Here is a 27,697-nt window from a genome sequence, read left to right as displayed (position 1 = left end):
TGGAGATCAAACCTGTACTTCCTGCACTGGAAGGCAAATTCCCAACTACTAGACCATCAGGGAAGTCCCTGCACTGGTTTATTGGCAGCCTATCTCCCCACCCAGTATAAGCCTCAAGAGACTCCACACTTTGCTGTTCCTTTTTGGTGCTAGACTCGTAGCTGGTATGCAATTGGTGCCCACTCAGTATACTTATGAAATGAATAGGTCATTTTGCAAGTATGAGTAATTTTGTAGGAAAAATTGCTATAAGTGGAGTTGTTATGTTAAAGGATTTGTGTGCTGGCGATTTTTCCAAATTGTAGAAATTTACCCTTCCATCAGCAATGTAGCAACAAAAACAAGCTTAAAATTTTCCCTGAGATTATCCTACAAAGTCAGTCAAAAAGAGAAAGACAAACACCATATCACTTATATGTGGAATCTAAAATATGACACAAATAAACTTATCCATGAAACAGAAACAGAATGACGGACATAGAGAACAGACAGGCGGTTGCTAAAAAGGTGAGATTGGATGTGGTGGGAGGTTGGGGTTCGTAGAAGGCAAGCTGTCACACATAGAATGGATAAACAGCAGGGTCCTATTGTATTGCACAGGGAAGTGTATGCAATATCCTTGAATATATACTCTCTCTCTATATATATATACATACACACATTTATGTGTGTGTATAGCTGAGTCACTGCTGTGTTGCAGAGATTAACACAAGATTGTACATCAGCTATACTTCAACATCCACAAAATTAAAAGACACATGCTCCTTTGAAGAAAAGCTATGACAAATATAGACAACACATTAAAAAGCAGAGACATCACTTTGCTGACAAAGGTCCATATAGAGAGAGCTATGGGTTTTCCAGTAGCCGTGTACGGATGTGAGAGTTGGACCATAAAGAAGGCTGGGTGCCAAAGAAGTGATGCTTGTGAATTGCTGGAGAAGACTCTTGAGAGTTCCTTGGACTACAAGGAGATCAAACCAGTCAATCTTAAAGGAAATCAACCCTGAATCTTCCTTGGAAGGACTGATGCTGAAACTGAAGCGCCAGTACTTTGGTCTCCTGATGTAAAGAGCCAACTCTGGAAAAGACCCTGATCCTGGGAAAGATTGAGAGCAGGGGGAGAAGGGAGCAGCAGAGGATGAGCTGGGTGGATGACATCACCGACTCAATGGACATGAGTTTGAGCAAACTCCAGGAAACAGTGAAGGACAGGGAAGCCTGATGTGCCTCAGTTCATGGGGTTGCAGAGTGTCGGACATGACTAAGTGACTGAACAACAACAAATACCTCAATAAAAAAATGTTTTGTTTTTCTTTCACCAGTGGGAAAAAGTTTTATCCAAGTTGATATAACCATGGTATCTCATTTTAGTTACAATTTGTGTTTATTTTATGACTGATATGTATGCTACCCAAAGTCTTTAGCCATTACAATGACTGGCTACATCTGAAGGCCCAAACGTCTTTGTGACACTCATGTCCTTATACCTGATATTGCTGTTACCTGTCCCCTGGACTCTAGGTATGGTGGTTCTTGCCTGCCTTGGTTTTGTCTTTGCTTATTTACTCTGAAACCCATAATTTATGTGTATTGAACACTGGTAAGATCAGAGATGAAGCATTTCCTTAATTGCAGCCCCAAGTTTTCTTCTGATAAGATGTCCACTTCACAAATGCTTCCTTCTCCAGCCTTTTAACTACTGGGGAGAAGAGAAGTTTCCAGCACCCAGAGAAGGCCGCTTTCTTGAGCATTTTTGGTGTCCTTGTCCTGCAAAGTGTCCACACACCCCTATTGCTTAACCAGCCCTATAGCCACGTTTATAGGTTAATTTTGGTAGTTACTTTGACTTTTAGATTTCTTATGCAAGGAGATCAAGGCAGTCAATCCTAAAGGAAATCAACCCTGAATATTCACTGGGAGGACTGATGCTGAAGCTGAGGTTCCAGTACTTTGGCTACTTGATGCAAAGAGCTGACCCTCTGGAAAAGACCCCGATCCTGGGAAGAATTGAAGGCAGGAGGAGAAGGGGGCAAAATAGAATGAGACGGTTGGATGGTATCATGAACTCAATGGACCCGAGTTTGAACAAACTCAGAGATAGTGAAGGACATGGAATCTTGGCGTGCTGCAGTCCATGGGGTGGCAAAGAGTTGGACATGACTGAGTGACTGAACAACAAAATTCTCTTTGACCTTGTTCTACTTTCAGGTCATATTTGTGGCCTCCGTACCACCAGGAAAACCAGCATCAAGGAGGACATCTTGTAATAATAATTGACAATACCAGGATTTGATGTACAATTGGGCCTGAATAAAAGGGTGTTATCTTTCCATTGTGTTGTTCCTTAGTTAATCATAGCCCAGGGATTCTTTAAATTCCCCTTTAAAACTGCATGTGCTTTATCCATGTATTTGGACCATCATGATTTTACTGCAAGGTGAAATAGAAGTTTCCTGTTGAAATGCATTCTTTGGCTCATTGGATGAAATCTCAATGTATAAATTAATAGGATTCTCATGACAAGAATAAAATAATGTCACTAAGATGATCAACACCAGATTCTCTTGTTACTGTAACTCTAGTTATACTAACATTTGTCTAGCCACCCCCAATCCCTCACCCCACTAAAGAGTAAAAGGCATGGATTATTTACCTGTAGTGACCTATACCAAAATATTAAAAAATGGTGCCATTCCAAGAACACTGAAGCGAAGATATCAAAATAATTTTTAGTTCTCCTGAAAATTTGTGTTGTCTTATTTCTAACAGGAAATCAAATACATTATAAATGTGATTTTCTGTTTTTGAGAGGTAGCCTAGTATTGTCTGAATATTAATGTGAAATGTGCTTATAAAAATTTGTTGTATGATATTTGCTAGATAAGCCTTTCATTCCTTTCTTTTTCTTTGGGTAATGAATTATGAAGAATCATTGTTTAATGCCTATCAGTGGTGTGATAAAGTCCAACAATGAAAACAGTTGGTTATATATTGATCAAAATAAAATTGAAAAATCAGAGGAATATTTTTTTCTAAAATATTTTCCCCCAAATTTTCAAATCAGTAAAGGCTCTATTTGAAGAATCCCATGGACTAAAAAACACATCACATGTATACATCCAACTCTACAGGAAAGAATAAGATGACAAAAGACTTTTATTCGATAATGGTACAGGAAATTTTTGCAGTAATACTTGTGGGGCATGAACTTGATAAGAGAAATCTTTAAAAACACTGCACTGTCTTTATAAGCAGCAGCCATAGCTTAGGACCTGATGATTTTGAAGAGCTCCAGTGGCTACAAGAAGATGATCTTGGCACTACAATATAACATCCCTAAAGTACTGTGGGTGACTACAGTGTATAGTCTATAACTTACAGTGTATAACTTACAAGTGTATACAAGTTGTACAGTGTATAACTTATAAACATATTCATACTGAGATTTAATACTTGGAGGTCAGTGCTGGTAAAGTTTGAAAAAATAAACATACAGAACAGACTTTTGAACTCTGTGGGAGAAGGTGAGGGTGGGATGTTTTGAAAGAACAGCATGTATATTATCTATGGTGAAACAGATCACCAGCCCAGATGGGATGCATGAGACAAGTGCTCGGGCCTGGTGCACTGGGAGGACCCAGAGGAGTCGGGTGGAGAGGGAGGTGGGAGGGGGGATCGGGATGGGGAATACGTGTAACTCTATGGCTGATTCGTGTCAATGTATGACAAAACCCACTGAAATGTTGTGAAGTAATTGGCCTCCAACTAACAAAATAAAATTAAAAAAAAAAAATCAACCAAATAACCTTTATTATTGTGTTCACTAGGGAGTCTCAGTATGAAATCTTTTCACATCAAGACTCATTTCAACACTGAGTCGAAAAGCCTAAAGCATGCAGGAGATCAATTGAGCAATGACAAGATTCTTAAAAGACATGTGAACTACTGAACTCGTGTGTATAAAGTTTTACATTTAATGCACTTAAACATATGTCACCTAAAGATGACTTTTCCAAGTATGGCAAAATATGTATTCTTTGACCCACATCTCCTGTGTCTCCTGCATCGCAAGCAGATTCTTTACCCACTGAGCCATGGGGGAAGCCATTCTTTGACCATTAACTCATTTTCTAAAAGGCAGTTAACCAAAGAGATAAAAATTACCACTTAAGATATGCATAAAATTAAAGTATTAAAAGAAGTTAAATAAAAATTCATTTTCTAGATGGAGAAGAGAAGTATGTTAGGGCAGCAAAATTATTTTTCTATGATAATAAGATGATGGATGCCTGTCACTATGCATTTGTGCAGAGGCATAGAATAGACAACACTGAGTGAACTGTAACATCAGCTCTGGAGTTTGGGTGATTATGACATGTCAGCGTGGGTTCTTTGATCGCAACATACGTGCCACCTCGGGGTGGCATTGATAATGAGGGAGCCTGTGCATGCGCAGGGGCACGGGGTGTACGCACCTCTGCTTAATGTTGCTGTGACTCTGTAACTACTCCAAAAAGACAATCCTAGTTTTAAAAACTCAGTTTCTTTTATTTATTTTTGCTTTTGTTTTATTTTTTAATTAAAAAAATTAACTAATTTATTTTAGTTGGAGGCTAAATACTTTACAATATTGTGGTGGTTTTTGCCATATATCGACAAGAATCAGCCATGGGTGTACATGTGCTCCCCGTCCAGAAAGCCCCCCCCCCACCTCCCTCCCCACCCCATCCCTCTGGGTGGTCCCAGAGCACCAGATTTGTGTGTCCTGCTTCATGCATTGAACTTTCACTGATCATCTATTTCACATATGGTAACATACATGTTTCAATGCTATTCTCCCATATTGTCCCACCCTTGCCTTCTCCAAATAGTACAAAAGTCTGTTCTTTACCTCTGTGTCTCTTTGGCTGTCTTGCGTATAGGGTTGTTGTTACCGTCTTTCTAAAGTCCATGCATATGCATTAGTATACTGTATTGGTGTTTCTCTTTCTGGCTTACTTCACTCTGCATAGTAGGCTCCAGTTTCATCCACCTGATTAGAACTGACTTGCGTTCTTTTCTATAACTGAGTGATATTCCATTGTGTATGTGTACCACAGCTTCCTTATCCATTCATGTCCCGATGGACATCTAGGTTGCTTCTGTGTCCTCGCTATTGTAAACAGTGCGGCAGTGGACATTGGGGTACACGTGTCTCTTTCAATTCTGGTTTCCTCAGTGTGTATGCCCAGCAGTGGGATTGCTGGGTCACATGGCAGTTTTATGTTTGCTTTTATATTAAAACAATTAACAACTGTTTGGAAGTATAATAGACATATAGTTAACAGCATGCATTTGTAGTGTATATGTTGATATGTTTTGACATGCATTTGCACCAGTGGAAGCATCTACACAACCCGCATAGTGAGTATTTCTATGACTATCAGGGGTCTCCTTATGCCCCCCAAAATCCCCCTCCTTTCCCACCCAGTCCTCATCCCCAGGAAGCCACCATTTTTTTCTGTCACTATAGAGATAAGTTGGCATTTTATAAGGTTTATATACATGAAATTATATAGCATGTGACCTTTTGGTCTTTGTTCACTCAGAACAATTATTTTGAAAATCAACCACTTCATGGCATTTCTTTTTTTATTGCTGAGTAGTGTTCCATGGTAAGAATATACCACACTTTGTTTATTCATCCTCTTGGTGGTGGAAATTTGAATTGTTTCCGGTTATGAGCAATCACAAATAAAACTGTTATGACCCTTGTGTATCAGTCTTTGTGGTCACATATGTGTTCTTTCCTCTTGGGAAAACAGCTGTGGGTGTACAATGAGTTCTAGGGTGCGTGTATATTTAACTTTCTAATAAAGTCTAGGCTCTTTCATGGGTGTTTGTTCCATTTTATGTTACCACTTAGTAGTGGAGTAATATAGTGAGTTCTAACTCCTCCTCATGCCAACACTTGTGATCAAGCTTTAATTTCAGATGCTCCAATAGCTGTGTGGTATCATCCAGTTGTAGTTTTAGTTTTCATTTCCCTATGACTAGTGACATGGAGCATCTTTGAATGTACTTATTTGCTATCCATGTATCTTCTTGGGTGAAGTGTCTATTAAGATATTTTGCCTTTTAAAATTGAGTTATACCTCAAGTTCAATTACCCCTTTTTCATATAACTATGAGACTGAACGTAAACCAATTGTTCACATGATTATTGTCCTACTGCAATGTCCATGGATTTATCACACGGGAAAAATACACATTTGGGGTGCAATTTGACGTATGGTGGTGGATTCCTCTGTGAGGTAGTGTTTATATTTGTGACCTGGATGACAGTTTTGTGTTTTGACACTGCTGAACTCTACTGTACACTTCAGTTCAGTTCAGTTCAGTTGCTCAGTCGTGTCCGACTCTTTGCGACCCCATGAATCACAGAACGCCAGGCCTCCCTGTCCATCACCAACTCCCGGAGTTTACTCAAACTCATGCTCATCGAGTCGGTGGTGCCACCCAGCCATCTCATCCTCTGTCGTCCCCTTCTCCTCCTGCCCCCAATCCCTCCCAGCATCAGGGTCTTTTCCAGTGAGTCAGCTCTTCGCATGAGGTGGCACAGTAGGTACACGCATCTTTGAGTTGCTGTTACTTAGCCTGGCACTATACTTGCAGTACATGTCAGTAAATAATGGTGGAATAAGTGAACAGATGGATATTCTGAATTGCAGAGAAACTGGGGCCAAATTATATTATAAGCTTAAACCAGCACTATATTTATTCATTTAAATTTTTCTTAATTTTTCTTTAAGTAAAGTAGAGGCAATTATTTGTGGAGAAATGCAGGAGTTAGAGTCTCCTGATCTCATATCTTCAGTGTTTGCAAGAGTAACAAAATATCTATTGTTTTACATTCTTTTTGCTTTTTCTTTTCTGCTTACTGCTCCTTCTCTTTCCTGCCACAGATAGATTACAAATTCATCACTGCTCTGGTTAAAAAATTTTAATGTTTTCCCATCAAACTGAGAATAAGTTCCAAACTCTCCTTCACGTTGCTCAGGTCCCATAGTGCATCCTGGTGCCACCCCCCGACTGCCAGCCTCTCCTGCCTGCACCCCCCAGCTACCCACATAGGCCTTGATGCCCCCCAGATGGTGTGTCCCATCTGTTCTTCCCCTCATTTGAAATAAATTGCCCCATTTTATCCTAAATTTTTTAAATTTATTTTTTAATTGGAGGAAAATTGCTTTACAATGCTGCTTTACAATTGCTTGACAATGTTTATGATTTCTGTCCTACTACAACACAAATCAGCCGTAATTAATTATACATATATCATCTCCCTCTTGAGCCTTCCTCCCCTCCATCCATCCCACCCCTGGGTACATATATACAGTGGAATATTACTTAACCATAAAAAAGAATGAATTTGAGTGAGTTCTAGTGAGGTGGATGAACTTAAAGTGGTTTGAATAATGTCTCTAGCAGAACAAATGTGTGAAGCTCCCAGGGGTCCCCTGAGAGCTGACCCCCATTTGGATGTACCTGTCATAGGTTAGAGAGGCAGCCACAGTGACTTCTAGTGACTCCTAGCTTCTGGAAATAAAGGTGGTGACTTTTCTTGCCAAGCAGGGGTGTTTGTTGTCAAAGGGAGGCCATTCCATGGCTCCTGACTCTCTTGGAGGTGGGCAGCACTTTCTGAACAGTGAATCATGCAGCATTCAGACTGGTGGCACAAACATCTGTCGTTCTGTCCATCTTCCTCTCTGTGCTGTTGCCTCCACAGTCAGCTTTTTAAGCTTGAATGAGTGTCCTCAGGGATATAATACCTAACTTTCCCTTCAAAGTCAAGTGTAGTTGAATTGACAGGAACAGAGTTATTACAGCTACGTTGCATAATTTGTTTTTTATTTGGATCCATTTTATACCCTTAATATGGACATTGTTGTTTTGCTAGAAAAAGAAGACTCTATTCAGGGAGAAGAACATGAAAAATGACCTAGGGAGAAATAGGGTCTTTCTAACGAAGATATATATCAGTGTAAGAACTTATTAAAAATATACCATTTATAATGCACAGATTGTAGTCATTGCAGTGGCCATCATTGTTATTCTGAGCTGTTTCTCCAGATTTTCAAAGGAGACCAGTGTCCTTAGACAGTCTCTTTTGTCAATGATGGATTTTTCTTTTCATGTCACAGGACTATAGGATTTGTTCCTTTACTTAGTTCAAAGGGATGCACTTCTGTTCATCCCTGTTTTCAATAATTTCCTTTCTATCTTGTCTCTTCTAAGCTGGTTATAGGAGTTGTTTTTTTCTCCTTTTCTGAAAATAAACCAAACAGAAATTAACTTTCTGCTTCAAGGGAATTTAAAACTTCCATAAAAATATGTTCCCTGTAGAATTTCTGTAACAATCAATTTTGTTTCATGTAAGGTTGCTTTGATGTCTTGTGTTTTAACAGCTAGGAGTACTGTGCATTTGTATCATGCCCAAGAAAAGGATGCATCCTGCCTCAGGTGGACTTTTTCTACATTTGCATGAAGAGTTTTTGCAAACATTGAGCTTTTTTTTTTTTTTAAGGATGAAAATAGCCCCTGAAAAGCATCACTGGAACCAGCGTGCTGGTAATTGTAAACAGCAGCAGCAGATGGACTGCGTGGAAGCTAGATACTGGAAGTGGCATTGTCTGATGTGAAGGAGCCGTGTGCATTAGTGTGACAAGTCTAACAAGCAGTAGTAATGGAAGGGAGACAATAGGAGTATGAAAAGAACTATGGATCATGTATAATCTTTTTTTATATAACCACAGAGTGAGGATGTCGTCTCACTAGTGACAGAACTTTCCAGAGAAGAGGACATGATTTATAGAGCTCAAGCCATGCAAAGCTTGCAAAGCGTTGAATGCTATTTATCTTATGGGTTGGGGGCCATTATGGGCTGAATGGTTGTGTTCAAAATTCACGTGTGAAGGGCCTTCCCTCAATGTGATGGTAGTTTGGAGAGACTGCCTTTGGGAGGTAACTAGGGTTAGGAGGTCAGGAGCGTGGAGCCTTCATGATGGGGTTGGTGCTCTGGCAACAGACACTAGAGCAACCCTTCCACCCCCCATTATCTCTCTCTCTCCCCCTCTCCTTTCCATCAGCACACAAGGAAGCCATCTGAGCACATAGCGAGATGGCACCCAGCTATGAGCTGAGAGAAGATGACACCTGCCCTGCCAACACCTTGATCTTGGAGTCCCAACCCTCAGAACTGTGAGAAATAAATTTCTGTTGTTTAGGCTGTCCAAGCTTTTGTATTTTATATGTCAGCCTGAGCTGACAAGGACAGGGGCCATGAGAGAATGTGTGTGTGTGTGTGTGTGTGTGAACCTGGCATGGTGAGGGGAAACTCAAGTGTAGCAGTTTTTACATTACGACCTTTGCGGTCTTCCATGTCACAGCTGATGACAGGTTGAGGTGGACCCACCTCCACCTCCCACCACACACAAATTATGACTCACAAAGGAGCAGACTGTGAATCCTGCTCTCTCCTTCATCAATGCCCATCATTTATCTTATCTTGGATCTCCTTCTTATTGAGACTGGTTTTTAAATTTTTTGTTTTTAAAATAATGGGGACTCAGACGCTGAAGAAGAACTCACCGTTTTCACATATGGGCAACTCTGACAAAGTTTTGGATTCTCTGAAGTCGAGTTCAGCGCAGTGGGGGCTGGGAGGAGAGGAGTAATTTGGTCCCAGGGGCTGATGTGGCAGAGTGTAGGTGGACCCGGCCCAGCCCTACTCCCCGTCCCCACCCAACACTTCCCCAGGCATGCTTTGTCTCCGGGTCCTCTGGGGTTGCCTGGTTTCAAGACTTGCTGTTCTCCTCTGACTCCCCATGAGCCACTCTTTCAATGCTGAGCCCCACTGGGGAAGAGATTGGCTAATGAAACCAGAGGTAATCTAAACTAGACATTTCAGAGGATGTCTGTTTGTTTTAATGGCAACTTTGGGTTGTTTCTCTTTTCCCTACCCCTGTTACACACAATAAGAGTTAACAGTACTCAGCAGCATGTGTTTATTGGATCACCGCTATATATTAGGCATTGTATAAGCTGCCAAGTACAAGGATGAGTGAGACCTGGTCTCTGAACTTGAAATGCTTCCATTTCAATGTGTAATAGGAGAGTGGGTGGAGTAAGGCAATAAATAAACAAAACTAATATTAATGTATTATGTTTTCTGGTTGAGGAAAGAGAGGTTCATTCAGGCATGGTCACAGAAAAAGTAAGAGTTAAATTTGGAGCTTGAATGATAAAAGTCTGACAAACAGGATTGCATAATAACAGCCTCCTAAGGCAGGCAGGCGTGAAGAGACTTTAGCATTTAGACAGCTGAGAATCTGGCTACAAGGTCAGTGAAGTGGATTTATGGCAAGGAGATGGCAGGAGATGACCCTGGAAAGTTGGGTCATATCTAGACTGAAAAATGCCTTGTAGGATAGGCTATAGAGTTCTCCTACCTCAATCTTGCCAAAGGGGAATGGCCAACAGTTTTAAGCAGGAAGTTATTGTAGAAGTTTGATTTCTGGACAATCCACTTAGGGGGGAATGACAGGCATTAGATCAGATTGAAGCCTGTGGTAACATTCGCAGGGATGGGGATGCTGTGGTTTAGGCAATGCAAGTGAAAGAAGGAGCCAGAGAAGATTACAGGGCTTGGGAGATCTAAAAAGGAGGGACAGTTGGTTGCACTTCCCTACATGTAAAACTTCAGAACTGAGGATTTTTGAACTGGTAAGAAGAAAATTAGGAAATCATGTCTTCAGTGGGATATGATGAGAATAGACTCTGATGCCATTTACCTGAAAACACTTAAGTCTTATGTCATATAAATGCTGAGTTCTAAGTACAGGGGTGGAAACAGATGCCTAGTTTCCTGATGTATCTAAATATTTGTAACAGTTTCACCTGCCTCCAAGAACTACATAGAAGAGTAACCTGTGTCATATTGAAACTCATGAAGCAAGTTAATGACAAAGTTAAATCTCACTTAAACTTGACTTTTTTATGGGATAGTTTATTTAAATACACAATTGAATTAACCAAAGGTATCCTTCAATAAATAGTAACCAAAGACCATACTTTGGAGAGCTCCCTCTCCATTTGTTTTGGATCACAGATCAGTTGTCATTTGATATAAGCAAGTAGGGCACAGTGAAATGATGAATAAATACCACTTGCTCTGGTGATCTCCACATATTTTTTCATTCATTCATTAAACTGTGACCCTATGTGCTTATGCTCTGGACATTTTTCTAGGTATTAGGACATATTCTTTGATACCAAGATGCTTATAGTTTGGTAAACATGATCTCAAAAAAATAGACGTGTAGGAGCAGATATCAATATGGAAATTTTATTACTTGTGGTTAAATATGAAAATACTAATTAGAAAATATACATCTTTCATTTAAAAATAAAAACCAGTATGCTTATCCTTTTTCAGAATATTAAAGATATTCTTGTTTGCATTGTAAAAAAAGTAATTCTGAAAAAGTATTATTTTAAATATATTATTTTGCTTGTTTTCAGTGATTAGATTCATACTTCCAATATCTTTATTGCAGTCTGCTGTGGTAATTTTAGCATACTAACATAATGTGATCAAAACACTAATTCTTCTGTTTCTTGGTGATCACAGTACCGAGAGACTATTTTATATATTTAAACTAATAAATTTTAAATCATATTAAATAGATTAAATGCTTCCCAGCACCACCCCCCCCCCACCCCGGAGCTGTTCAACCACCATTATGTACAATTCTGTGCCAAGAAATAAGAAAATCTATATGAAATGGAATATTTTCTAAGAAAAATGTTACCCAACTGAATTTAGAAGAATTGATACTTCTTATTAGAAATAGTTCTTTATATTAAAGAAGTTAGTCATTAATTGTATCCATGTAAAAAGAACCTGGCCTAAACTTATCTTTGACAAAGAAAGGAGGCAAGAATATACAATGGGGAAAAGACAGTTTCTTCAATAGTTGGTGCTGGGAGAACTGGACAGCTTTGTGTAAAAAAAAACAACAACATGAAATTACAACACTTCCTAATACCATACACAAAAATAAAGTCAAAATGGATTAAAGACCTAAATGTAAGGCCAGAAACTATATAACTCTTAGAGGAAAACAGGCAGAGGACTCTTTGATATAAACCACAGCAAGATCCTCTATGACAGACCTTCTAGAGTAATGAAAATAAAAACAAAAATAAACAACTGAGACTGAATTGAATTTAAAAGCTTTTGTGCAGCATAGGAAACTATAAACAATGTGAAAAGGCAACCCCCTCAGAATGGGAGAAAATAATAGCAAATGAAACAACTGACAAAGGATTAGTTTCCAAAATATACAAGCATCTGTAAGTCAATACCACAAAAACAAACAACCCAAGCAAAAAGTGGGCAAAAGACCTAAACAGACATTTCCCTAAAGAAGACATACAGATGGCTAATAAATACATGAAGAGATGCTCAACATTGCTCCTTATTAGAGAAATATAAATCAAAACTGCAGTGAGATATCACATCACATTGGTCAGAATGGCCATCATCAAAAAATTTGCAAATAATAAGTGCTGGAAATGGTGTGGAGAAAAGGGAACCCTCTTGCACTGTTGGTGGGAATGTAAATGGATACAATCTCTATGGAAGACACTATGGAGATTCCTTAAAAAACTAGGAATAAAACTACCATATGACCCAGCAACCCCACCACTAGCCATATACCCTGAGGAAACCAAAATTTAAAAAGACCCATGTGCCCCCAGTGTTCTTTGCAGGACTATTTATAATAGCTAGGAAATGGAAGGAACCTAGATGTCCACTGACCGATGAATGGATAAAGAAGCTGTGGAATATTGCTCAGTCAAAAAGGCAAACACACTTGAGTTGGTTCTAATGAGGTGGAGGAAGCTAAAGCCTATTATACAGAATGAAGTAAGTCAGAAAGAGAAAGCAAATGTTGTGTATTATGGCATATATATGGAATCTAGAAGGATGGTACTGATGAGCCCATTTGCAGGGCAGCAGTGAAGAGGCAGACGTATGGAACAAACTTATGGACACAGGGTTGAGGAAGGTGAAGTTGGGAGGTGTGGAGAGAGTGACATGGAAGCATATGCGCTACAATAGGTAAAATGATGGCTCAGATGAGAAAGAATCTGCCTGCAGTACAGGAGACCTGGGTTTGATCCCTGGGTCAGGAAGATCCCCTGCAGAAGGAAATAGCAACCCACTTAGGTATTCTCGCTTGGAGAATCCCTTGAGGATTCTCTCAGGGGATCTCTCAGGATCCCAGAGGAGCCTGCGGGCTAGAGTCCATGGGGTCACAGAATCGGACAGTACTGGATGGCTAACACTTTCACTTTTATATATAAAATAGATGGCCAGTGGGAATTTTCTGTATGACTCAGGGAACACAGACCAGGACTCTGTAACAACCTAGAGGGGTGGGATGGGATGGGAGGTGGAAGGGAGGTTGAAGAAGGAAAGGACATACATATACCTATGGGTTATTCATGTCGATGTATGGCAGAAACCAACATAATATTGTAAAGCAATTATCCTTCAATTAAAAATAAATAAAGAAAAAAAGTAACTGGCCCAGAAGACTTTAAGAACAATTATTACCAAAGGTAAGAAATTGTTGATTTATATTACAATTGATCTTTGAACCATATGGGTTTGAACTTCATGGGTCCATACATACATGATTTTCTTTTCAGTAAACATATTGGAAAAAGTTTTTTGAGATAATTTGAAGAAATTTGAAAACTATATAACCTAGAAATATTGGAAAAATTGTGTGTTGTGAATGTGTAAAATGGATGTAGAAACTTGTGTATTTTATCAACTATCAATATACACAAATCTAGTATCAAAAGTTATCAAAATTTAAGCACACATAGAATGTACATAATACCACTCACAGCTGAGAAAAATATAAGCCCACATAAAGACATGATATATTTCATTTTTACACAGGGATTTTTATTCTTTTTAATTGTTATTTTATATTGGAGTATATTTGATAAACATTGTTGGGTTAGTTTCAAGTGTACAGCAAAGTGATTCAGTTATGCATATATGTGTAACTATTCTTTATGAAATTCTTTTCCCATTTAGTTTATTACAGAGTACTGAGCAGAGTTCCATGTGCTATATAGTAGGTGTTTATTGGTTATCTATTTTAAACATAACAGTGTTTACATGTCAATATCAAACGCCCAATCTATCCTCCTCCCTCACCCCAGCTTTCTCCTCTGGTAACCATAAACTATAAAGAAAACTCTCACTGTTTGCAGATGACATGATCCTTTACATAGGAAACCCTAAAGACTCCACCAGAAAATTACTAGAGCTAATCAATGAATATAGTAAAGTTGCAGGATATAAAATCAACACACAGAAATCCCTTGCATTCCTATACACTAACAACAAGAAAACAGAAAGAGAAATTAGGGAATCAATTCCATTCACCATTGCAATGAAAAGAATAAAATACTTAGGAATATATCTACCTAAAGAAACAAAAGACCTGTATATAGAAAACTATAAAACACTGGAGAAAGAAATCAAAGAGGACATAAATAGATGGAGAAATATACCGTGTTCATGGATCGGAAGAATCAATATAGTGAAAATGAGTGTACTAGAAGACCCTGATGCTGGGAGGGATTGGCAGCAGGAGGAGAAGGGGATGACAGAGGATGAGATGACTGGATGGCATCACTGACTCGATGGGCATGAGTTTGAGTAAGCTCCAGGAGTTGGTGATGGACAGGGAGGCCTGGCATGCTGTGATTCATGGGGTCGCAAAGAGTCGGACGCGACTGAGCGACTGAACTGAACTGAACTGAACCCAAAGCAATCTATAGATTCAATGCAATCCCTATCAAGCTACCAACGGTATTTTTCACAGAACTAGAACAAATAATTTCACAATTTGTATGGAAATACAAAAAACCTTGAATAGCCAAAGCAATCTAGAGAAAGAAGAATGGAACTGGAGGAATTAACGTGCCCGACTTCAGATTCTACAGTCATCAGTCATCAAGACAGTATGGTACTGGCACAAAGACAGAAGTATAGATCGATGGAACAAAGTACAAAGCCCAGAGATAAATCCATGCACCTATGGACACCTTATCTTTGACAAAGGAGGCAAAAATATACAATGGAGAAAAGACAGTCTTTTTAAGAAGTGGTGCTGTGAAAACTGGTCAACCACTTGTAAAAGAATGAAACTAGAACACTTTTTAACACCACACACAAAAATAAACTCAAAATGGATTAAAGATCTAAATGTAAGACCAGAAACTTTAAAACTCATAGAGGAGAACATAGGAAAAACACTCTCCAACATAAATCACATCAGGATCCTCTATGACCCACCTCCCAGAATATTGGAAATAAAAGCAAAAATAAATAAATGGGACCTAATTAAAATTAAAAGCTTCTGCACAACAAAGGAAACTACAAGCAAGGTGAAAAGACAGCCTTCAGAATGGGAGAAAATAATAGCAAACAAAGCCACTGACAAAGAATTAATCTCAAAAATATACAAGCAACTCCTGAAACTCAATTTCAGAAAAATAAACGACCCAATCAAAAAATGGGCAAAAGATCTAAACAGACATTTCTCCAAAGAAGACATACAGATGGCTAACAAACACATGAAAAATGCTCAACATCACTCATTATCAGAGAAATGCAAATCAAAACCACAATGAGGTACCATTACATGCCAATCAGGATGGCTGCTATCCAAAAGTCTACAAGCAATAAATGCTGGAGAGGGTGTGGAGAAAAGGCAACCCTCTTACACTGTTGGTGGGAATGCAAACTAATACAGCCACTGTGGAGAACAGTGTGGAGATTCCTTAAAAAACTGGAAATAGAACTGCCATATGACCCAGCAATCCCACTGCTGGGCATACATACTGGGGAAACCAGAATTGAAAGAAACACGTATACCCCAATGTTCATCACAGCATTGTTTATGATAGCTAGGACATGGAAGCAACCTAGATGTCCATCAGCAGATGAATGGATAAGAAAGCTGTGGTATATATATACACAATGGAATATTACTCAGCCATTAAAAAGAACACATTTGAATCAGTTTTAATGAGGTGGATAAAACGAGCCTATTATACAGAGTGAAGTAAGTCAGAAAGAAAAACACCAATACAGTATACTAATGCATATATATGGAATTTAGAAAGATGGTAACGATAACCCTGTATGTGAGACAGCAAAAGAGACCCAGATGTATAGAACAGACTTTTGGACTCTGTGGGAGAAGATGAGGGTAGGACGATTTGGGAGAATGGCATTGAAACATGTAAATTATCATATATGAAATGGATCGCCAGTCCAGGTCCAATGCATGAATCAGGGTGCTCGGGGCTGGTGCACTGGGATGACCCAGAGGGATGAGATCGGGAGGAAGGTGGGAGGGGGGTTCAGGATGGGGAACGCATGTACACCCATGGAGGATTCAAGTCAATGTATGGCAAAATCAACACAATATTGGAAAATAATTAGCCTCTAATTAAAGCACATAAATTTATATTAAAAAGAAAGAAAGAAAGCTGAGAGCTGAAGAATTGATGCTTTTGAACTGTGGTGCTGGAGAAGACTTGAGAGTCCCTTGGACTGCAAGGAGATCCAACCAGTCCATCCTAAAGGAGATCAGTCCTGGGTGTTCATTGGAAGGACTGATGCTGAAGGTGAAACCATAAATTCATTCTCTAACTTTGTGACTCTGTTTCTGTTTTGTAAATAAGTTCAATTGTATCATTTTTTTTAAAAAAAAATTCACATATAAGCAATATCATATGATATTGGTCATTTTCTATTTGACTTACTTCACTTAGTATGATGATCTTTTGGTCCACCCATGTTGCTATAAATGGCGTTATTTCATTCTTTTTAATGGCTGAATATAATATTCCTTTGTATAAATGTACCACGTCTTCTTTATCCATTTCTCTATTGATGGATATTTATGTTGCTCCCATGTAATGGCTATCGTGAAGAGTGCTGCAGTGATGCTCTGGTACATGTATCCTTTTGAACTATGGTTTTCTCTAGATATGCACCCAGGAATAGAATTGCTGAATCATATGGTAGCTCTACTTTTAGTATCTTAAGGAACCTCCATGCTGTTCTCCATAGTGGCTGCATCAATTTACATTCTCACTGACAGTGTAGGAAGGTTCCCTTTTCTCCACACTGTGTCCAGCATTTATTTTTTATAGACTTTTAAATAATGACTATTTATTATTATCATATATTACCATATATAACCCGATTTACATTTCTCTAATAATTAGTGATGTTGAACACCTTTTCATGTGCCTGTTGGCCATCTGTATGTCTGGAGAAATGTCTATTTAAGTCTTCATTCAGTCATGTTTTTGAGCACCTTCTGTGAGTATGCACTATGACAGATCCATGGTTTTATGGAGAAAACATTTTCTAAAAGTAACTTTTGCCCCAGTGGCCTCTTTACAGAACCACTCATAACTGGAGATAGTTTTTAGTTTTCTCAGCTTCCATTAAAAAAAAGTATAAAGACGTGATATTAAATCACACCTCGCTAAATTTACATGGGGCACACTGTTCTACAGTAGTAACTTTCTAGTCACCTGTGTTACTAGTGTGCTGAGTTCAGTTGTCGTAAGGATCCACTTGAAATGCATGTGATACTCATCACCTCCACATGAGCAGTTCATCTCTCCCATAGGCTGTGTATCACAGTAAAAAGTGACCTCTTGCTATCCTTGCACAATTTTCATCATGCTTAATGTAATATTGTAAACCTTGAATAGCACCATGGGACCCATGGAATGCTACTAGTGGCGGTGGAAGAGCTCCCAGGAAGCAGTGAAAAGTCATGACATTACAGGAAACATTGAACTACTTTTTATATATGATGGGTTGGGGTCTGCAGCTGCGATTCCCACCATTTCAAGATAAATGAATCCAGTATAGGGACTACTAAAATGGAAAAAGAAAAGGAAATTTGTGAAACTGTGGCTGCACTTACACCAGCAAGCATGAGAACCTGGCACTCTTTGTGAAATAAGTTTTTATCTCAATTGAAAATGCAGCTTTTATGTGAGTGCAGGATTCTTTTAAGAAAGGTATATCGAAAGGCTCTAACATGATTCAAGGAAAATCAAAGTCACTTTATGACACCTTAAAGCAAAAGGAATGTGAAGAATCTAAAGCTGGAGAAGTTAATGCCAACAAAGGATGGTTTGATAATTTCAGAAAGATGCTTAGCCTAAAAAATCATCAAGATGACAAGAGAAGCAGCTTCTGTTGACCAAGAGACAGCAGACAATTTCCAGATGCCATTAAGAAAATCAGTGAGGAGAAAGAATATCTGCCTGTTAGGCTTTTAATGCAGATAGAAGTGCTTTACTTTGGAAAAAGATGTTGACAAAGGACATTTATTAGTAAAGTAGAGAAGTGAGCCCTAAGATTTAAGGCAGGAGGGATAGGTTAATTCTACTGTTTTGTGCTTAGGTAGCATCACTATGAACAAAGCTAATGGAGGTGATGGAATTCCAGCTGAGCTGTTTCAAATCCTAAAAGATGATGCTGTTAAAGTGCTGTACTCAATATGCCAGCAAATTTGGAAAACTCAGCAGTGGTCACAGGACTGAAAAAGGTCAGTTTTCATTCCAATGGGAAGGAAGGGCAATGCCAAAGAATGATCATTTCACATGCTACCTAGGTCATGCTCAAAATCCTCCAAGCTACACTTCAACAGTACATGAACTGAGAACTTCCAGATGTACAAGCTATATTTAGAAATGTCAGAGGAACAAGAGATCAAATTGCCGACATCTGTTAGAACATAAAAAAAGCAAGAGAGTTCCAGGAAAACATCTATTTCTGCTTCATTGACTATGTTAAAGTCTTTGTGTGGATCAGAACAAACTGGGGAAAATTCTTAAAGAGACGGGAACACCAGACCACCTGACCTGCCTCCTGAGAAATCTGTCTGCAGGTCAAGAAGCAATGGTTAGAACTGGACATGAAACAACAGACTTGTTGCAAATTGGGAAAGGAGTATATCAAGGCTGTATATTGTCACCCTGCTTATTTAAATTATATGTAGATTACATCATGCCAAATTCTGGGCTGGATGAAGCTCAAGCTGGAATCAAGATCGTCAGGAGAAATATCAATAACCTCAGATATGCAGATGACACCACCCTCATGTCAGTAAGTCAAGAGGAATTAAAGGGACTCTTGATGAAGGTGAAAGAGAAGAGTGAAAAAGCTGGCTTAAAACTCAACATTCAGGAAACTAAGATCATAGCATCCGGTCTGATCACTTCATGACAAATAGATGGTAAAGCAATGGAAACAGAGAAAGATTTTTTTTTTTTTGGCTCCAAAATCACTGCAGATGGTGAATGCAGCCATGAAATTAAAAGACGCTTGCTCCTTGGAAAGAAAAGCTATGCCCAAACTAGATAGCATATTAAAAACAGAGACATTACATTGCTGACGAAGGTCTGTACAGTCAAAGCTATGGCTTTTCCAGTAGTCAGGTATGGTTGTGAGAGTTGGACCATAAGGAAGGCTGAGCGCTGAGAAACTGATGTTTTTGAACTGTGGTGTTGGAGAAGACTCTTGAGACTCCCTTAGACTGCAGGAGATAAAACCATTCAATCCTAAAGGAAATCATTCCTGAATATTCACTGGAAGGACTGATGCTGAAATTGAAGCTCCAATACTTTAGCCATCTGACGGGAAGAAGGGACTCTTTGGAACAAACCCTGATTCTGGGAAAGATTGAAGGCAGGAGAAGGGGACAACAGAGGTCGAGATGGTTGGATGGCATCACTGACTCACTGGACATGAGTTTGAGCAAACTCCGGGAGATGGTGAAGAACAGGGAACACTGGCATGCTGCAGTCCATGGGTTCACAAAGAGTAAGACATGACTGAGTGACTGAACAACACCAACTCTGTTTTTTGCAAATGTAGTCAAGGTTGTGGTCAGAACTGCCCTTTCCTATAAAGCTGCTAACCTCCAAAACCTAAGGCAGAAGATAAACACCAGGTGCCAGTCTTTTGATTGGACAACAAGAGAGCCTGGAGTATGAGAACTCTTTTTTTTTTGGGGGGGGGGATTGATTCCACTGATGCTTTGTCCCTGAAGTCAGGAAGTATTTTGCCAGGGAAGCATTGCCTGTAAAGTTCTTTTGGTAGTGGAGACAATGCCTCTGCCCACCAGAACTGCATGACTTCAACACCAAAGTCATAGTGGTCTACTTGCCCCCAAATACAATGTCTCTGCTTCGGCCTCTAGATCAGGAGCTTGTAAGCACCTTTGAGGCTCTGTGGAAAGGATGATTAATGCTTTAGGAGAGAACTTTGGGCATTATGAAATTCTGGAAGGATTACACCATTAAAGATGCCATCATTGTTGTGAAGGAAAAAGGAAAACTGTGAAAGCCATCGACTCCTTCGCCTACCACACCCCTCAGATAAACTCTCACAGAAAACTGTGTCCAGACGTTGTGCATCACTTCACAGGATTTACAGAACCAATCAAGGACATGATGAAGAAACTTGTGGATGTGTCAGAAAAGGTAGAGGGTTTCAAGATACAGATCTTGGAGAACTTCAAGAGCTAATAGACACCACACCAGAGGAATTAACAGAAGACAGTTTGATGGAGATGAGTGCTTTGAACCAGCTCCAGACAGTGAGGATGAACGTGTTGAATAAGCAGTGCCAGGAAACAGATTGACGGTAGAGTCTGATACAAAGGTTTTGGCTGTTCGACTGCTTTTGACTTCTTTTATGACATGGACCCTTCTGTGACATGAGCACTGAGACTAAAGTAAACAGGGAAAGAGAACTGGTCTATATAGAAATATTTTTAGATAAGTGAAAAAGTGAAAAGACAGACATTGCAATATATTTCTGTAAAGTTACACTGAGTGAGGCTGCCTGTCCTACCTCCCCTTCCACCTCCTCTACTTTTTCCATCTCTACCATCCCTGAGACAGTTGGACCAACCCCTCCCCTTCCTCCCCAGCCTGCTCAACCTGAAGACCTTTATGATGATCCACTTCTGGTTAACAAATAATATATAATCACCATGAAGCACAGTTCATACACTTAATCTGTTATTTCTGTGTGTGAGCGTCTCATGTGGAAATCTAATAACTGTCTGGCAAAAACTGTATGAGATGTTTTTGTGTCATCTTCATCATCATCACCTAAGTGTCCATTGTGTAGAACATCATGTGCAAGATTTGTATTGAAGTGGATTGCCTGTCCTTACATAAACATAAAGTGAGTGATATTTAATGTAAAATTAATAATGTGTTAGTTTTCTTGTTGTTTTATAACTTTGCTTTCAAACAATTACAAGTACTATATGCCTCTTTCTCTATTGAATTGTAGAAACTTCGTATCAGCCTATCATCACAGGTAAGTTGTTTTTAATAACAACACAGTTTTCTATACTGTGTTATGAATATGACTGTGATACTCTATACCATAGAATTTTTACAACAATTCATTCATTAGTGTGTAGGTTAGGCTACTGCGAAACAGTTGCATCAATTACATTGTTAGCCGCTCAGTTGTGTCCAACCATTTGCGACCTCATGGACTGTAGCCCTCCAGGCTCCTCTGTCCATAGAATTTTCCAGGCAAGAGTACTGGAGTGGGTAGCCATGCCCTTCTCCAGGGGATCTTCTCAACCCAGGGATCAAGACTGGGTCTTCTGTGTTGCAGGCAGATTTTTTACAGTCTGAGCCACCAGGGAAGTCCATCAATGACATTAGACAACATTAAAGCAATCATATTGCTGCTTCTTTATTACTAATGCATGAATGGTTATACCTGTATAAAAACATCAATTTCTTTTTGACAATATCTTTTCATTTTTGATGTCTTGTGTAGTAATACATGTAACATATATAGTGTTTTGTATCATATAAGGCAATATTGATGAAGGTACTGACAGACAATTTATCTTGTAAGCAGACAACATAAAGTTATAGCATCAATAAGTACAGTACTGTAAATATATATTCTCTTTCTTATGAATTTTTAAATAGCATTTCTTTTCTCTAGCTTACTTTATTATAAGAATACCATTTATAATACATACAACATGCAAAATAAGTGTTAACTGACAGTTTATGTTGTTGATAAGGCTTCCAGTCAATTGTAGGATATTAGTAGCTAAGGTTTTGCTAAGTCAAAAGTTGTACATAGATTTTCAACTCCACAGTGGGTTGCTACCCCTAATTCCTGCCTTGCTCAAGGGTCAACTGTATATGAAAAATATGGAAGGCTTTTTAACTTTTTAAGTCTTGTATATATATAAGAAAGCTGAGTGAGTGAGTATACCACAAAGGAAATGACAGACATGTTTTATTTAATTTATTTATTGTGTTTGTGAGGATAAAATACGAATAGCTTTAATAATGCATCAGCAAATCAAGCTCATCAAATATACTTAAATTTGAAATATCATGAGAACTGCCATTAGAATCAGAAATTATCACTATTAATATTGTACAGGTGATTTTAGCCAATGAATGGAATAAAAATCAATAAATAGCTCCAATACACAAAGAAACAAAAAAAAATGAGAATTAGAAAGAATACATTATGTTTAATTTTCAAACATTTTGATTTTCTCCTTAACCAAAAATTATTAAGATTTCTACAAATATTTAAGGATGGTGATTGCCATTCAGTCAACATATACAAGTAACTATACAATTTGGACATATTTCCATTTAGAAATGTAAATGATGAAATTATATTCTTTAAAATAACTGGAAAACTTAGAACATCCAGGAATAAATCTAATCAAAATGTGCAGCATCTATGAACTAGTTTCCTATGCTGCTGTAACAAATTACCACAAAGTTCATGTCTTTTTTTTTTTTCCAAAGTTAGTGTCTTAAGGCAACACAGATTTATTGTTTTATTGTTTTCAAGGTCAGGAGTTCAAAATAGTTAGACAGGATTGCATTCTCTCTGGGGTCTCTAAAGGAGAATATATGTTATTACCCTTTCCAGTTTCTGGAGACTATCTGTGTTCTTTGGCTTATGAATCCTTCTTTTATCTTACTAGACAACATTTGCATTACTTTGACCGCTACTTCTTCACAGACTCTTCTGTTTCCCTCTCCCATCTTTTAAGGATTGTGATTACATCGGGCCTACCTGGATAATTCAGAATAATCTCCCTCATCTCAATACCCTTAATTTAATCACATCTACAATGTCACTTTTTCATACAAGGCATTAAAGTAGATCACTCAATTTACTATAATCTGTATGAAGATGAGGCACTATAATATCATCATTAAGATTGTTAATTTTAAAGTCAGACTACTTGAAGGGGAATTGTAATTCTGTCACTTAGATTTACTGGTTTTATGATCGTAAGAAATTTTGCTAAGCTTCTTTTTCTTAAATGTAAAGTAATAATAATTATTCTTCATTCCACAGTGATTTCAGGAAATAAGATAAATCACTTAAACAGTTTTGCACAGTTTGATAACTTAACAAAACATTGTATCCATAACCAAGAACAGCATGTGATAAAAAGGAAAGCTTATAGACAATAAAGTATTCTTGGTAAATATAGTTAAGCTCATCAATATAAAATTTTGATAGAAGAATTGAAAGAAAAATGTCAGGAAATGTCATAATATAAAATAAGAGAATGGCTTCCCAGGTGATGCTAGTGGTAAAGAACCTTCCTGCTAATACAGGAGATGTAAGAGACACAGGTTCAATTCCTGGGTCAGGAAGATCCCTTAGAAGAGGAAATGGCAACCCACTCTAGTATTCTTGCCTGGAGAATCCCATGGACAGAGGAGTCTGGCAGGCTACAGTCCATGAGGTCACACAGAGTTGGACATAACTCAAACAACTTAGCACGCACACAAGCAAAATAAGACAACCGGGGGAAAACATGAACTAAAGTTTAAAGACATAGAGAATAATTTTAGAAATTTCAACATTTGATAATGGGCCGTCCCAAAAGAGAGAACAGATTTAACAGAGAAAGTTATAACAGGAATAAAAGCAGGTAGTTTCTCACAGCTAAAGAGTGATATGAGCCTTCCAATGGAAGAGAATTATTAGCTGCTAAATGAAAAGACTATTATCAGACTTCTTATGGGAAATACTAGATTCTGGAAAGCAGTGGAGTACTGTGTTAAAAATCTGTTAGGCAATGAATTTCAACCTAGATTTCTATACATGGTCCAATTATCACTCAGCATGAAGAGAAGATACATTTTCAGCTGCAGAGACACAGAAGTTTACCTACCATGAACCTTCATTAAGGAAGCAAAATGAGGGAATGAAATAAAAAAAAGAACTTGACATCTGAGAACTAAGGAGAGAAATGCAGGCAGTCTTACAAAAAGTGCGGCTAAAACCCAGAAGGTAATTAGTCTAGGTTGGAGTAGGAGGTCTTGTTGGGTCACTATCTCTAGTGTGTGTAGCCTTAATCTGTAGGGTCCAAAATGTCTCACTGCCTTGTCTGTATCTCATCCAATGGAAAGGAAAAGGGAAATAGGAGAACCTCCCCTTAAGTACACAATCAAATGATGATCATTTCTGCTTATGTCCTACTGGCCAGAAATTAGATCTGCTGAACCTAATCACATTTGCTGAATCGGAAGCTCAGGTTCCCAGCCTTGTAGCCTAAACTGTTTCATTATTCCATCTGCTCTTGAAGACTGTTTACTAAATGCTTACCATGTGTCAGACACTGTGATAAGTTATTGAATTAACTTACTTCATCTTCAAAATAATCATATGAGGTAATATTCTCATTTAGAAAATAAAAAAAGAGAGACACATGAAGTTTAAGTTATTTTCCCAAGGTCACACAGCAAGTAAGTTGAAGAGTCAGGATAAGAATTCACACTAGTGTTTAGAATCATTACCAAACTGTCTTGCCTTCATCATGATTGTCACCTGATGCAGCGAGTCATGGTTCACAACCACCAGAGCTGAACCCTTGGTGTCACCACTGCCCTATATTATATGCATATGAGCTGTGGTCTCCTGAAAGGATTTAAAGAGACACTGATACGAACTTTGAGTAAAGATCTTATTTGTAAAATGGGGCTGATGGGGAGCAACTCTTGATTGTCTGGGATATAACTGAAGATTCAAATGCTTAAATTAGGGGTGTCTGGAAACATTTCCTCACATCTTAGCTCTATAAATGGAAATGCTTTAGACATAACCCAGGTACTAATCATTTCTTAAAATCCATTAATTTGCTTTGTATTTAGAATTTTTTTTTCCAAAATGAGAAACTCCTTGATATTATTTATTTAAATTCTGTTACAACTTTGAGTCTTTTCCTGTCTTCATGGGTCTTTTAATTGGAAAGTGAATGAGGCCCAGCTCGCTTACTGCCTCCAAACTTGGAAATTAACTCAGTGTCAGTCAGTGTGCTATGTAAGGAGCAGGTATTGAAAGACAGAAAGCTGAGCCAAGGCTACTTCATATGCTTAGCAGGTCTGAGCAGATATATTGACATCTGGAGGGAAAAAGTAATATCATACGAAATCACTTATTTGTGGGGTATAAAAAATGATACAAAACAGAAATAGACTCTCAGACAGAAAACAAATTTATCATTACCAAAGGGGATAGGCAGGGGAAGGATAAATTACGAGACTGAGATTAACATAAACACATTATTATATATAAAATAGATAATCAATAAGGGCCTACTGTATAGAACAGGGAACTCTACTCAATATTTTGTAATAAACTCTAAGGGAAGTAATCCAAAAAAGAATATATATGACTGGGTCACTTTGCTGTGAACCTGAAACTAACACAAGTTTGTAAATCAACTATACCTGAATAAAAACTTTTTGAAAAGAAAAAATGGCTCAATGTTTAGCATGCACTTTCTCAAAAAATTAATGCTTGTCTTGTGAAAAGGTCTCTGTATGTTGGTGATAGTACATGTAGGTGAGCAAGTGTTTCCATGGTTAGGAAAGTCAGCTGGTGGAGAAATTTTGAAGGGCACCAGCCTTGAAGTGTCCGCTCTGTCCTGGAAGACTTTGGAGCATTAGGGTTTGGCCTTATTCCTCAAGTCTGCTCTTCAGAGGCAGAATGCCAAATATCACCAATGACTGCTTGGCTAAGGCCCCCAGGACTTTATTCTAGGGCACATTAATCAGATTTGGGGAAATGCCCAGATTGGGAGAAAGAAATGAATCTGGTTTGAAAACAGTACCTGTGAGCATACAGTGGGATTTGCCTCACAGTGGGTCCCCAGCCACTTGAGGGGGTGGGAGGGCAGGGAAAGAAGGAGGTGGAAAAGGGCATCTCTCAGTACAGTAAGGAGCAGGCCTGGAGGGGGTGTGTCTGAGCAAGGAGTCCTGGGAAGATTAATTTCTCTGGATGCTTTTCCTTTGAACTCTCAGAAAAGCCATGCTTACTAGACAGTTTCAGTTTTCTCCTGGGTGTAATCCTCTTTAGTTTCTCCAGCCCATCAGTAAAATCAGATACTCCTGAGCAGCTGTGTGTGGGAACTGTTCTGAATAAAGTGAGGGTAAACGGACATGTGAATTGCATCAGTTCTCAAGAGCTATAATGAAGGAACAACTTCAATGTCAGGGGCTGGGGGTGTCAGGCAGGTCCACTTTGCTGCTCTAAATGTCAGGGGCAGCACTTACAGTAACAGCCTGGGGAGTAGGCAGGACAGGAAGGGCTTACAGAAAACCCACCTCTTCTCTCTCCAGATGGTGGCGGGGAGTGGTGGTGGTGGTTTATGGTTTCACAGAGGGAGGGTGAGAATTTGAAGTAAACTTTGAGGTAAAGTGCTTGTTTATTTGTCCATCTTTTGCATTGTCATAATTTTATGACCAGTCTCCTAGTAAGATTAAAAACTAATGGTTAGCTAGATTTATTGTGGTAATCATTTCACTATACATATGTATAAGTAGTATCAAACACCTAAAATTAATATAATTCTATATGTCACTTACATACCTCAATACATTTTTATAAAGATTAAAAGATAAGTGGTTTCTTCTGACAATCACCATCACAAAAACTTGCCTGGGTAAAATATTATTACTTTTCTCTATACATGTTTGTACAAAGAAATACATTTTAAAGAGATTTCCGATAAGGGCATTTGTGCACAGAATAAATGCTCATATGTCCTTTTACAAATACAATTCTGGTTAAAAACCAATATGCTTAGATTAGCATTTATAGTGCAATTCAAAGATAATGACGTGTTCCTAACATACACTAGGCCTGCTGGAAACTGGGAGAGTTTGTAAATAATTTAGCAGTCTTCAGGGGTATAGGCTGTGGAACATCTGGAATCTCTTTCTTCTTTTTGGATTGCACATTTTCAGATTTGTTTTGCCGTCTTTCCTGCTTTTCCCCTAAACTACCCAATAAGGAAAACTGAAAATCTGAAATGTACTCATCCTCCTGACTGCTTTTTTCTCCCTCTAACTTTCCCGGCACCAGATGACAGAAGGAAGTTTATTCCCATCATCAAGACACACTGATCCTATTGAGAAGCCATTCTCAAGACAAACCTCTTACTAATACCCCACTGCCAGAAGAGTTGCTTAGCTCCACTGA

Source organism: Muntiacus reevesi, chromosome 20, assembly GCF_963930625.1.
Source record: "Muntiacus reevesi chromosome 20, mMunRee1.1, whole genome shotgun sequence".
In the NCBI taxonomy this organism is placed as follows: Eukaryota; Metazoa; Chordata; class Mammalia; order Artiodactyla; family Cervidae; genus Muntiacus; species Muntiacus reevesi.
Note: the sequence above shows the minus strand (reverse complement) of the source record.